Here is a 14,343-nt window from a genome sequence, read left to right as displayed (position 1 = left end):
GGAAAATGACTGTCAATGCATCCACTATTTCCAAGGCCATCTCCTTAAGTACTCTGGGATGCAGTCCATCAGGCCCTGGGGATTTATCGGCCTTCAATCCCATTAATTTCCCCAACACAATTTCCCGACTAATAAGGATTTCCCTCAGTTCCTCCTCCTTACTAGACCCTCCGACCCCTTTTATATCCGGAAGGTTGTTTGTGTCCTCCTCAGTGAATACCGAACCAAAGTACTTGTTCAATTGGTCCGCTATTTCTTTGTTCCCCGTTATGACTTCCCCTGATTCTGACTGCAGGGGACCTACGTTTGTCTTTACTAACCTTTTTCTCTTTACATATCTATAGAAACTTTTGCAATCCGTCTTAATGTTCCCTGCAAGCTTCTTCTCGTACTCCATTTTCCCTGCCCTAATCAAACCCTTTGTCCTCCTCTGCTGAGTTCTAAATTTCTCCCAGTCCCCGGGTTCGCTGCTATTTCTGGCCAATTTGTATGCCACTTCCTTGGCTTTAATGCTATCCCTGATTTCCCTTGATAGCCACGGTCGAGCCACCTTCCCTTTTTTATTTTTACGACAGACAGGAATGTACAATTGTTGTAGTTCATCCATGCGGTCTCTAAATGTCTGCCATTGCCCATCCACAGTCAACCCCTTCAGTATTATTCGCCAATCTATCCTAGCCAATTCACGCCTCATACCTTCAAAGTTACCCTTCTTTAAGTTCTGGACCATGGTCTCTGAATTAACTGTTTCATTCTCCATCCTAATGCAGAATTCCACCATATTATGGTTACTCTTCCCCAAGGGGCCTCGCACAACGAGATTGCTAATTAATCCTCTCTCATTACACAACACCCAGTCTAAGATGGCCTCCCCCCTAGTTGGTTCCTCGACATATTGGTCTAAAAAACCATCCCTTATGCACTCCAGGAAATCCTCCTCTACCGTATTGCTTCCAGTTTGGTTAACCCAATCTATGTGCATATTAAAGTCACCCATTATAACTGCTGCACCTTTATTGCACGCACCCCTAATTTCATGTTTGATGCCCTCCCCAACATCACTACTACTGTTTGGAGGTCTGTACACAACTCCCACTAACGTTTTCTGTCCTTTGGTGTTCTGCAGCTCTACCCACATAGATTCCACATCATCCAAGCTAATGTCCTTCCGAACTATTGCCTTAATTTGCTCCTTAACCAGCAATGCTACCCCACCTCCATGGCCAAATAATCAGATATAGAGTCAGGATGAAACAGACTTGAAGGCTAAATGGCCTTTTTCTTGTCCCAAACATCCTCAGTTTTTAATATATAGAGATTAATTTTTAGATAGGAATCTTGCACTGAGTTATTATTTGAGCTGTGATTTAGTAAACTGGATTCTTAATTATAGAAAAAATATTACAAGGTAACTGAGCTGTAACTTTTTGGGGCTTTTTCATGCTTAATTTGATTTCATATGTTTCATTCACCATGACGTCTCTATCATGGTAATCCACTAAGTTCTTAACTCTTGTGGACCATGCTCTAGAGAGAGCAAATGGAAGGCAGTCAAGTTTGGAAAGCCTACATGTATATTAAACCTAGGTATAATAAAGTACTTGCTTAAACTATGTCAATAATGGGCTCAATTTTCCACTTGGCTGATTTTTGGCGCAGGTTCGTCCGATTTTTTTTTAGTGGCCGACTGCGCCAAAAAAAAAGTTCCAAGTTTCGCCGGAATAAACTTGGAATTTGGAGCGGTGCAGATTGTTCTTAAGCCCTGTGGGTGGAGCTAAAGGTCTATGCCAAAAACTGAGGTTGCCAGGGTAATGAGGGACGCACTGAAGGGCTGAGTCTGGAAAGTGAAACATACAAGATGCAGCAAGACATAAGCAATTGCAGAGCCCCGGTGCTGCTGCTCTTCCATGCCAAAAGGAACCCCTGGTGCTCTGCTCCTATCCCGGGCCGAATGGCTGTCCGCCCCCCGCTGGTGCCACTGCTATCTCGTGCCAAAAGGAACCCCCGATGCTGCTCCTATCCCAGGCTGAATGCGCCACTGCTATCCCGGGTCAAATGGCCCCCCCTGCTCCCGGTGTTGCTGCTATCCCGGGTCAAATGGCCCCCACTGCCCTTGGTGCCACTGCTATCCCGGGTCAAATGGCTCTCTGCCCCTGGTGCCGCTGCTGTCCCGGGTCAAGTGGCCCCCCGCCCCTGGTGTCGCTGCTATCCAGGGTCAAATGGCCCCCCGCCCATGGTGCCACTGCTGTTCTGGGTCAAATGGCCCCCCGCCCCTGGTGCCGCTGCTGTCCCAGGTCAAATGGCCCCTGGTGCCGCTGCTGTCCCAGGTCAAATGGCCCCCCCTGCCCCTGGTGCCGCTGCTGTCCCAGGTCAAATGCCCCCCCCTGCCCCTGGTGCCGCTGCTGTCCCAGGTCAAATGGCCCGCCCTGCCCCTGGTGCCGCTGCTATCCCGGGTCAAATGGCCCCCCGCCCCTGGTGTCGCTGCTATCCCGGGTCAAATGGCCCCCCGTCCCTGGTGCCACTGCTATCCCGGGTCAAATGGCCCTCCGCCCCCCCCCCCCGTGCCATGTCTTCAGCTCGGCTAAAGCAATGGCGTCTTCTCTGCGCTGATTTTCTGAAGTGTACGTAAGGTTTTTCAGAAGGGTGCAGCATGCCGTTTTTGAAAAAATCGTACTTGGCCAAACTCACTTAAATGGCCAGAAATGGAGCACCCGGCAGGTTCCGTCCCCAGTGATGTCAAGAAATCAGGAACTAAAAAAATCAGACGTAAGTACTTTAGAATGGCACAGAAATTTTGTGGAAACTTGCAGATTTTAGTCTCCTCTTAAAAAAAACAATGTACGCCAAAAAAACAGCACAGAATGGTGGCGAAAATTCAACCCTTTAAAGTAAATAGGTCCGCTAAACATTATGAACCAGTGAGGTGAACGCTCTATTACTATTGAAAATTGTTCAAACTTTCTATTTCTACTGTTATTCTGGTAACACATAAATTCTGCCTGATAATCAAAAATAGGCAAATGTTTGTACCATTGACTTTCAAAACCATTTCCACTTTCCCTCATAATTGATTCTTGCACTGTAGTTGTTACTGTGAAGCTGAGTATTAGTCCAAGAGAAGGCAGCATTGCCGGAGGAACATGGATCACACTGACGAGAAGGTAAAAGTATTCTAGTCAATTAAATATCTCACGATTGTCACAACACCTATTATACAGAACAAATGATTATAATATGAATAGAATACAATGTTGCTTGTTTCATTGCATTGTCCGAATGGCATATCAAAACTTTAATATTTAAAAATAAATATAGAAATCCGTTTTCCAAATGTTTCATTGGGGAGAAGGGTAGTCATTATGGAAGAGAGCAGGTTCTTTCAGTAGTCAAAAGATTACAGGCATTGTGTTTGGTGTATGGCATTAAGGAGGTGGCAGGAGTTAACATGCCAAATAACATTAAATGAGACAAGGACATTTGGCCCATCAAAAACACATTGTAACTAGGGTAGTGAGGATATGGCTGGCAGATTGTGTTTGTCATGTCCTCTGATTGAACTTGTGCATGAGGGACTCAGCTACTGACTGGATAAACTGACTGAGGTCATGGGGAGAGGGAAACTCATCACCATTGATGGGAACAGTGGTTTCATGCTCACAGGTTTTTATTAAAAACCAATATCACTTACAGAAAGAAATACTAATGCTTTGTTAGTTTCCACTATTGTTATAATGAATGTTCCAGTATATTTTTAACTGGAATAGTGGACAAAGAGCTAATAAATGTAGTGTTCTTTAATTATCTCTTTGTTTTCTAATCCAATAGAAAATGCCCTCTTCTACTGAAGCAGTATCTCATTCAGGGGCTCAGCTCCCTGAATGCTTTCAGCTCTCTGCCTTGTGCTATTCATGTGCATGTTAGCCAGTGAATGTCAGCAAGCTATTTGATCACTCGGGTAACAAAAGTAAAACCTGATCCTATTCACATACTTTTTAGCAATTGTAACTGACTAGTGATCAGAAGCCGTTTCTTTCCTCTTATCTTGGGGGTCTGAAGCCACACATAATGCTCGCACTACTGACCCAGCTGAGATTAACTAACTCACACAGACCAGGAAATGCGCACGGGACTTTCTCTGAAATGTTCGTTACCATCAATGGCAGATAGAAAAAAGCAAACACAAGCCAATGGTGACTGCTTAAGAGCTCACATTATATTGTTATTGGTCAAAGTCTTTACAGGAATATGGATTTTTGCTATGCATTAATATGCCACTCAGATCTCTCCTTTACAATAATGTTCACTAAGAATTATTCCTAATAATAGCAGAAATCACTTCCTGGTATGGTGAGTACTTAACTTCCCTTCAGTCCAAGGTTGAGATTTTATTTGTCCCTGTTGATTGTGTTGCCTTATTGCAGGTTTGGACTCCATGCAGTCAGATACCAATAACTTTCAGTGGGACCTTCATCTGGTAAAAACTTCAGCTCCCAGGATTGCGTGCGATGGCTTCCCAGTTTATTCACGATTATCTGTGATAAAATGTAGGACAAGGTACTATGCTCATTTAATTGTTTATATTGCAAAATGTGTGCCTGGATTTAAATGTATACATTAGAATATAATTCACTAGACCAGACTGTATTGTGATGTACAGATCGCAAGGCTGAGTTATACTCGTGACTGCATGTCACATTGACAGTAGCAACAAAGAAGCCCTCTGTGTCCATTTATGTATAGATGTACAGGGGGGGGCTAATTTTTAATGTTGGGAGAGTATGGCTGAGAGGATCAGCTTTGTGCCTAACGTTAGAAATTACATTTTTGTTTTAAATGTTTAATTATATTGTATTTTAATTCATTTTAAATATGTACTTTTTAAATTTATTTGATATGTTAATGTGTTTTTTTATGTAATGCCTATTCATGCTGATGGGGTTTCTCCTTCTTTCATTGGTTGGGCTGGCCCACGTGATCCCAGGGGCACCTGCCCCCCCTGGGATACTTGGGTCTTTACGCACGTCTACACTTAGAAGCCCAAGTACGCAAGTCTCTGTGGATCCAGAACCATCAGGTGGGTTTGTCGATTTTTCGCCGTTGAGAGGTATCCACCCGTGGAAGCCTCTGGCCGCAAATTGAGTCCCAATCTCTGAGGGATCCAGTGGAACATCTGGGTACTGCTAAAACAGGTGGGGGTTGGGGGGTCGGGGGGGGCGGGAAACGGGGTTAGAAACTGCAAAGGGCTGCAGTTTTACTTTCATGGGTGTGAAACCAGAATAGTGTCAGACTACTTGCAAAAGGTCAACTTGTATCTCTTACTTTAATGCACTTGGAAGACAGATGGCAAACTTGCTTCCTGAGCTGCACTGACACTTTTGTGTTGCTGTATACCCAAAACCGCTTTGCATAGATGCAAAGGTGGCAATATCACTGCAGCCTAATTGCAGACAAATGTTGAATAGCACAAATCCCTTTACAATGATAAAAGTTCACTCTTGTTTCTGTGATCCTATTTGGAGCCATATTGTGACAAGTCCAATCACACTGCATACTGCTTTCATCAAGCTTCGTTTCATTCCTCAGTAATACTAAATCTTTATTGCATAAATGTTCACAAACTCATTTAATTATCTCAAATTTTAAACATTAACATTTTGAAAACCATGTGGGGCAAAATTAGGTGCCTATGCACCACCAGGGGGCGCTAACGGGTCACAAGTGGCTTTGCGTCCAGGCGCGGCGCTGACATCGACTCCTGCCATAGTTGGCAGGAGTTCTGCGGCGGCGCCATGGCATTGCGCCCTGATCTCCTTTGCCCATCGCCCCGGCAGTGCCGATAGAAAACACAGACAGTTGCAGGAGGCGTGCATCGGGCGGCCGGCCGCTTTGGGGGTAATTCTTAAAGGTGAGCTGGCTGAAGTAAGTAAAAAAAACTCCCCTTGTTCCAGTTTTTTCGTGGGTTCCTGCCAGCGATCAATGAGGAAATGGCGATATATATCCAAGGCAGCATGGCCTGGTCCTCCGGCCAGTGATCGATCAGCCTGGCACTCTGCTTGAGTGCCGGCCTGATTGTACAGGATCGCAGCTGCCTTTGTGGTCCAGGTAGATACTTTTTATATTGCAGAGCCTGCAGTGATGGACCTTCCCTTTAAGGGAGAGAAGAGCCTGTGAACGTGGTAGCACTGCATGGCCCAGTGTGCAGCGCTGCTGAACTCACTGCCCTGCCTGCTGCCGATTGTGCTCCAAGGGGGAAGTGGAATGTTTGATTTAGCGCTCCACTTCCTTCTTGGAGCACAAATGGTGAATGTTTTAAAAGTTTGAAAGCGTTAGGTGCTAACTTTTCAAACTTTTAAAAATTAACGCCCCAAACGGGGCGATAGTGAATTTCTCCCCCCATAAATGTTACTCTCATGGATTTTTATTACTGTGACTCGATATCAAATATCAGCTATGGCTAATATGAGCATATCTTTCAAAATGTTTTGCTTTTTGACGATGTTTTGTCCTTATCAAGATAAAATAGAATGGGGAGTGGAATATTTTCCATATTTTATACAATGACGAAGCAAGGTGCTTTAGTTCCAACCTCAGAACAGCATCTCTGATGCACCAATTTCACTTTTCCATACACTGTGCCAGCCATGTTTGAGCGGAATTTGTCCATAAGCTACAAATTATGGACAGTTTTGTGCTATGTGTCTTTGCTAATTGGAAGCTAAATTAAGATTGTGTAAATTAATTTCATCTAAGACTTTACAACCATCAGTTAGAGAAACAATCATCTCAGTTTGTGTCATGTATCTCACATTACTGTATATAACTGTATCTTACCATGCTATACATGACTGTAACTGGATATGACCTGTAACAATAAGCATACCTTACCACCAGGGGTGCACCAGGTGTGTTAATTCACTATTCCATCCCAACTGAGAAACTTTAACAAACCTGCGGAAGTCACACACCAAGCTGCCTTGGATATATATCGCCATTTCCTCATTGCTGCCGGGTCAAGCCCCTGGAATTCTGTACCTTTCACCACTGTGGAGCACAATCACCACAAGGACTGCAGCAGATCAAGGAGAAGACAGACCACCATCACTTTCTCAGGTAACTACTAGGGATGGGCAATAAATGTGGCCTTGCCAGCATCACCTGCAGCCTGAGAACAATTTTCCATCCAAAAAATCCCTGATTGCCGTACCCCTTCTGTGATGTAACCAAATGTTCGTTATAAGTATTTCTTATTTGTATTGGCTAATTTTGCAGGTAATTTCACCCCTTGTGTAGATCAAAGTTAATTCTGTGAATAAGAAAGTTTAATTTTATTGCAGGCCATCATGGCAAGAAGGGGTGTACAACATAGAACTGATTACTGGTGGACAGATGGTTAACTATACAGGAGGGAGAGGATGTAGTGACAAGTGTACATTTCAGGTAAAAATTCAGGAAACTCTCTCATTCTTTAGCTGGAATATTACTAGAGTGTCTATATATTTTGTGTCACTGTCCTTTTCACACACTGTCATAATAATTTCTCATCTTACAATGATCACTATAATGCAAATGCTTCTCTATTTTTTAATTCTTTCCGGTATGCGGGTGTCGCTGGCAAGGCCAGCCAGTGCCTTTGAGAAAGTGCTGGTGAGCTGCCTTCTTGACTCACTGCAGTCCTTGTGCTAAACGAGCTTGTGTACCATAATGAAATTAGGAACACTGGAATTGCTGGATGATAAAAGACCAAGATCCATCTAGTTCACCTTCTACCCATTGCATGTTACAGCGATGCAGATCAACCATCAACCATGGCAGGGCAGCTCAGTCCCATGGATTGCACATCCGGGGCGACCATGTGTGCGGGAGGTGTCTCCAGTTGCACGATCTCGAGCTCCATGTTTTGGTGCATCCGCGAGACAGAGAGCAACGTGGATAGACGTTTCTAGAGGCGGTCACCTCACAGCTTAAGAGTGTGCAGGCAGAGAGGGAGTGGGTGACCGTCAGACAGAAGAGGAGGACTAGGCAGGTAGTGCAGGAGTCCACTGAGTCCAACTTGCTCTCCAACCGGTACTCTGTTCTGAGTACCGGTGGGGGCGATGGTGGCTCTGGGGAGTGCAGCCAGAGCCAAGTCCACGGCACCACGGGTGGCTCAGCCACAAAGGGGGGCGGGGGCTGGTGGGGGAAGAAGAATGGAAGAGCTATAGTGGTAGAGGATTCAATAGTCAGGGGAGCAGACAGGCGTTTCTGCAGCTGCAGACCTAACTCCAGGATGCTATGTTGCCTCCCTGGTGCCAAGGATGTCACTGAACGGCTGCAGGGTATTCTGGGGGGAGAGGGTAAACAGCCATAGATTGTGGTCCACATCGGTACCAATGACATAGGTAGGAAGAGGGATGAGATCCTGCGGCAGAGTTTAGGGAGCTAGGAGAGAGATTAAAAAGCAGGACCTCAAAGTAGTAATCTCCGGATTACTCCCAGTGCCTCGAGCTAGTGAGTACGGAAATAGGAGGATAGAGCAGATGAATACGTGGCTGGAGAGATGGTGTAGGCGGGAGGGCATTAGTTTCCTGAGGCATTGGGACTGCTTCTGGGGGAGGTGGGACCTGTACAAGCCGGACGGATTGCACCTCAACAGAGCCGGGACCAATATCCTCGCGGGAGGTATGCTTGTGCTGCTGGGGAGGGTTTAAAATAGCTTGGCAGGGGGATGGGAACCTAAAAATAGATTCAGTAGGGAGAGGAGTAAAGTTGGAATTAGAAAGCAAAAATAAAGAAAGTGAGTTTGAAGGAGAGAGGAAACAAGTAGGAAAAAAGGGTAAAAAAACCAAACTTAAAGGCACTTTGTCTAAATGCACGTAGCATTTGTAACAAAATAGATGAGTCGATGGCACAAATTGAGACAAATGGGTATGATCTGATAGCCATTACAGAGACGTGGTTGCAAGGTGACCAGAACTGGGAAATAAATATTCAGGGGTACTTGACAATCCAGAAGGACAGACAGAAAGGAAAAAAAGTTGGGGTAGCTCTATTGATAAAGGATGGAATCACTGCAATAGTAAGAAATGATATTGGCTCAAATGATCAGGATGTTGAAACAGTTTGGGTGGAGATAAGGAACAATAAGGGGAAAAAGTCACTGGTGGGCGTAGTCTATAGGCCCCCTAACAGTAGCAACTCTGTTGGTCCGAGAATAAACCAGGAAATTGTGGCGGCTTGGAAAAAGGGAACAGCAATAATCATGGGTGATTGGACAAATCAAATTGGTCAGGGTAGCTGTTGTGTTCCTAACACAGTTGAGACTACACACAGGGAGGTTAAAGTAACAGTGACCTCAGTCTTTATTAAGACACTCCAGAGTGAGGAACAGGCCTTAGGGGCTGGCTTATATACAGTGCTCCCAAGAGATGCTGGGATCCCTTGGGACTTCAGGGGATGCGCTCCTTGGTGGCGCAACATGGGAGTGCATGTTTTACAGATACACAACATCACTCCCCCCCCCCGCCAAAGTCAAAGTGAAAACTATTTACAAGGTGAGGCGGTCGGGAGCCTTTCTTTCCCTGGTGGACCACCTCGGTACAAATGTCTGTTCTGTTGTGTTGGCTGTGCCGTCGCTGGGCTGGCGTGTTGTTGGCCTTGCAGGGCTGCGAGGTGAGCCAGGCCTTGCTGGGCTGTTGGGCGTGATGGGTTCGATTTCCTGGTCCAGTGTGGTGTCGTGATCCTTTGGGTGTGTATTGTGGGCTCGAAAAAGATGGTGTCTACTGTGGGTTGTTCAGGGCAGTCTGTGAACCGCAGCCTCGTTTGGTACAGGTGCTTTCTGCAAATTTGTCCATTGTCTAGTTTGACTACAAACACCCTACTCCCTTCTTTAGCTATCACCGTGCCTGCGATCCACTTGGGACCATGTCCATAGTTTAGCACATGCACAGGGTCATTCAGATCAATTTCCCATGACACAGTGGCGCGATCATCGTTTACATTTTGTTGCTGCCGCCTGCTCTCTACCTGATCATGCAGGTTGGGGTGAACCAGCGAGAGTCTGGTTTTAAGTGTAGCATGAGTAGCTCAGCCGGGGGCACCCCTGTGAGCGAGTGGGGTCTCGTGCGATAGCTGAGCAGTACTTGGGACAGGCGGGTTTGGAGTGAGCCTTCTATGACTCGTTTAAGGCTCTGTTTGATGGTTTGTACTGCCCGCTCTGCCTGCCCATTGGAGGCTGGTTTAAATAGGGCCGAGGTGACATGTTTGATCCCATTGCGGATCATGAATTCTTTAAATTCGACACTGGTGAAACATGGCCCGTTGTCACTGACCAGTATGTCAGGCAGGCCGTGGGTGGCAAACATGGCCCTCAGGCTTTCAATGGTGGTGGTGGCAGTGCTTCCCGACATTATTTCACATTCAATCCATTTTGAAAAAGCATCAACCACCACCAGGAACATTTTACCGAGAAACGGGCCTGCATAGTCGACATGGATCCTCGACCATGGTCTGGAGGGCCAGGACCACAACCTTAGTGGTGCCTCTCTGGGCACATTGCTCAACTGAGCACACACGCTGCATTGCCGTACACAGGACTCTAAATCAGAGTCGATACTGGGCCACCACACGTGGGATCTGGCTATTGCTTTCATCATTACTATACCTGGGTGTGTGCTGTGGAGATCCGAGATGAATGTCTCCCTGCCCTTTTTGGGTAGCACTACGCAGTTACCCCACAACAGGCAGTCTGCCTGAATAGACAGCTGGTCCTTTTGCCGCTGGAATGGCTTGAATAGCTCTTGCATTTCAACGGGGATGCTGGCCCAGCTCCCATGCAGTACACAGTTTTTTTCTAGGGACAGCAGAGGATCTTGGCTGGTCCAAGTCCTAATCTGGCAGGCCGTGACAGGTGATTTATCATTTTCAAACACTTCCATGACCATCAACAAATCTGCGGGCTGCGCCACCATCAACAAGTTTGCAGGCTGCGCCATTTCCACCCTCGTGGTGGGCAATGGTGGCCGACTGAGAGTTCTCGGTGCCTGGCCTGTGACGGATGGTATAGTTATATGCTGATAGCGCGAGTGCCCACCTTTGTATGCGGGCTGAGGCATTAGTATTTATCCCCTTGTTTTCAGCAAACAGGGATATGAGGGGCTTGTGATCGGTTTCCAGCTCAAATTTGAGGCCAAACAGGTACTGATGGGTTTTCTTTACCCCGAACACACACGCTACTGCCTCTTCCTCAATCATGCTGTAGGCCCTTTCGGCCTTCGACAAGCTCCTGGAAGCATAGACGACAGGTTGCAACTTCCCCGCAACATTAGCTTGTTGTAATACACACCTGACTCCGTACGACGATGCATCACATGCTAGCATGAGTCTTTTACAGGGGTTATACAATATAAGCAGCTTGTTGGAGCATAAAATGTTACTGGCTTTCTCAAAAGCAATTACTTGTTTTTTTCCCCCATACCCAGTTCGCACCTTTACGCAATAACACATGTAGGGGCTCTAAGAGGGTGCTTAACCCTGGTAGGAAGTTACCAAAATAGTTGAGGAGTCCCAGGAATGACCACAGCTCCGTGACGTTCTGTGGCCTGGGCACGTTCCTGATAGCCTCTGTCTTGGCGTCTGTGGGCTGAATGCCATCCGCCGCGATCTTTCTCCCCAAAAACTCCACTTCTGTTGCCATGAAAACGCATTTCGACCTCTTCAGCTGCAGTCCTACGCGATCGCTGGAGGACCTCTTCCAGGTTTTATAGGTGCTCGACGGTGTCCCGACCCGTGACCAATATGTCGTCCTGAAAAACTACCGTGCATGGTACCAACTTGAGTAAGCTCTCCATATTTCTCTGGAAGATCGCTGCAGCCGACCGAAATCCAAACGGGCATCTGTTGTAGATGAACAGTCCCTTGTGCGTGTTGATGCAGGTGAGGCCCTTCGAAGACTCCTCCAGCTCCTGCTTCATGTAGGCTGAAGTCAGGTCAAGCTTGGTGAACATCTTGCCTCCTGTCAGCGTCGCAAATAGGTCGTCTGTCTTTGGTAGCGGGTATTGGTCCTGTAGCGAGAAACGATTAATAGTTACTTTATAATCGCCGCAAATCCTGACCGTGCCATCACTTTTGAGTACTGGAACAATCGGGCTGGCCCACTCGCTGAATTCCACTGGAGAGATGATGCCCTCGAGTTGCAGCCTGTCCAGCTCCATTTCCACTCTCTCCCTCATCATGTGAGGTGCCGCTCGCGCCTTGTGATGAATGGGTCGTGCCTCTGGGACCAAGTGGATCCGCACCTTCGCCCGGAAAATTTTCCAATGCCTGGCTCAAAAAGGGAAGGAAATTTGTTAAGAACCTGGGTACATGAGGCCTCATTGACATGTGATAGCACTCGGATGTCATCCCAGTTCCAGCGGATTTTGCCCAGCCAGCTCCTTCCAAGCAGTGTGGGGCCATCGCCCGGGACAATCCAGAGTGGCAGTTCGTGCACCGTGCCCTCAAAGGTGACCTTGACCATGGCGCTGGCCAGGATAGTGATAAACTCTTTGGTGTACGTTCTCATTTTCATGTGGATGGGGCTCAGTGCTGGTCTGAGTGCCTTGTTGCACCACAGTCTCTCAAACATCTTTTTACTCATGATGGATTGGCTAGCGCCAGTGTCCAGTTCCATATCTACGGGTAAGCCATTCAATTTTACATTTAGCATTATAGGTGGACATTTCATCAAAAATGTGTGCACCCGTGTACTTCAGCATCTGCCTCCTCTCTCTGAGGCTCGAAATTGCTTTGATCCACCATGGACCGATCTTCCTCTGCCATGTGGTGGTTCGCAGGTTTTGCAGAGCTTGCAGCTCATCTGCAAGTTTGTTGGAGGTGCCCCATTGTTCCACAGCTGTTGGAAACATAACCTTTGAAGCGGCATGAATAGGCTGAGTGGAAGCCTTCACAATGCCAACAAGGTGTGAATTGCCTTGCATTCATCCTTTGTTGTGGTCTCTGAGTCATCTGGGTCACCTGAGGCCTGCTGGCAGTTGCAGACTTGTGGTTTCTGCCCTGTACATTTCTGCTCGCAATCACAGTTCCAGTTAATTTATGAATATTGCTAGCACTTGTGTGCTGAGAGATTTGTTTGGTGCTATCACTGGTGGACATAAACGCCTGTGCTATCGCAATGGCCTTACTGAGGGTCGGTGTCTCGACAGTCAAAAGTTTTCGCAGGATGGTCTCGTGGCCAATGCCCAGTACAAAAAAGTCTCTGAGCATTTGCTTCAGGTAGCCATCAAACTCACATTGTCCTGCAAGTCGCCTTAGATTGGCGACGTAGCTCGCCACTTCCTGACCTTCAGATCGCTGGTACGTATAGAACCGATACCTCGCCATCAGCACGCTCTCCCATGGGCTAAGATGCTCCTGAACCAGTGTACACAACTTCTCTGTGGGTTTCACCGGAGCCAGAAGATTCTTCATGAGGCTGTAGGTCGGTACCCCGCAGACTGTGAGGAGGACCGCTCTCCTTTTTGCAGCGCTTCCTTCTCCGTCCAGCTCGTTGGCTACAAAGTACTGATCTAGCCATTCGACATAGGCTTCCAAGTCCTCGCCCTCTGAGAACTTCTCCAGGATGCCCACAGTTTGCTGCATCTTTGCGTTGGATTCGTGCACTCGTCGCCAGTTATTGTGTTCCTAACACAGATGAGACTGCACACAGGGAGGTTAAAGTAACAGTGACCTCAGTCTTTATTAAGACACTCCAGAGTGAGGAACAGGTCTTAGGGGCCGGCTTATATATAGTGCTCCCAAGGGATGATCGGATCCCTTGGGACTTCAGGGGATGTGCTCCCTGGTGGCGGAACATGGGAGTGCATGCTTTACAGATACACAACAGTAACCTTGAGGAGGTGTTCAGAGAGCACGTAAGCGATGGGTTCATTGAGCAGTATGTAACATAACTAACCAGGGGGCAGGTTATCTTAGATCTGGTTCAGTGTAATGAGACGGGATTAATAAACAATCTCCTAGTAAAGGATCCACTCGGAGTGACTGATCACAGCATGATTGAATTTCAAATTTAGATGGAGGGTGCGAAAGTTGGATCTTTAACCAGCGTACTAAGCTTAAATAAAGGAGACTATGAAGGTATGAGGACAGAGTTGGGTAAAGTGGAGGAGGAAAATAGATTAAAGTGTAGGACGGTTGATGAACAGTGGTGTACATTTAAGGAGATATTTCACAATTCTCAAGGAAAATGTATTCCAGTGAGTAGGAAAGGGTGTAAGAGAAAAGATAGCCATCCGTGGCTAACGAAAGAAATAAAGGACGGTATCCAATTAAAAACAAGGGCATACAAAGTCGCCAAAACTAGTGGAAAGA

The sequence above is a fragment of the Pristiophorus japonicus genome, chromosome 7, assembly GCF_044704955.1.
Source record: "Pristiophorus japonicus isolate sPriJap1 chromosome 7, sPriJap1.hap1, whole genome shotgun sequence".
NCBI lineage: Eukaryota > Metazoa > Chordata > Chondrichthyes > Pristiophoridae > Pristiophorus > Pristiophorus japonicus.
Note: the sequence above shows the minus strand (reverse complement) of the source record.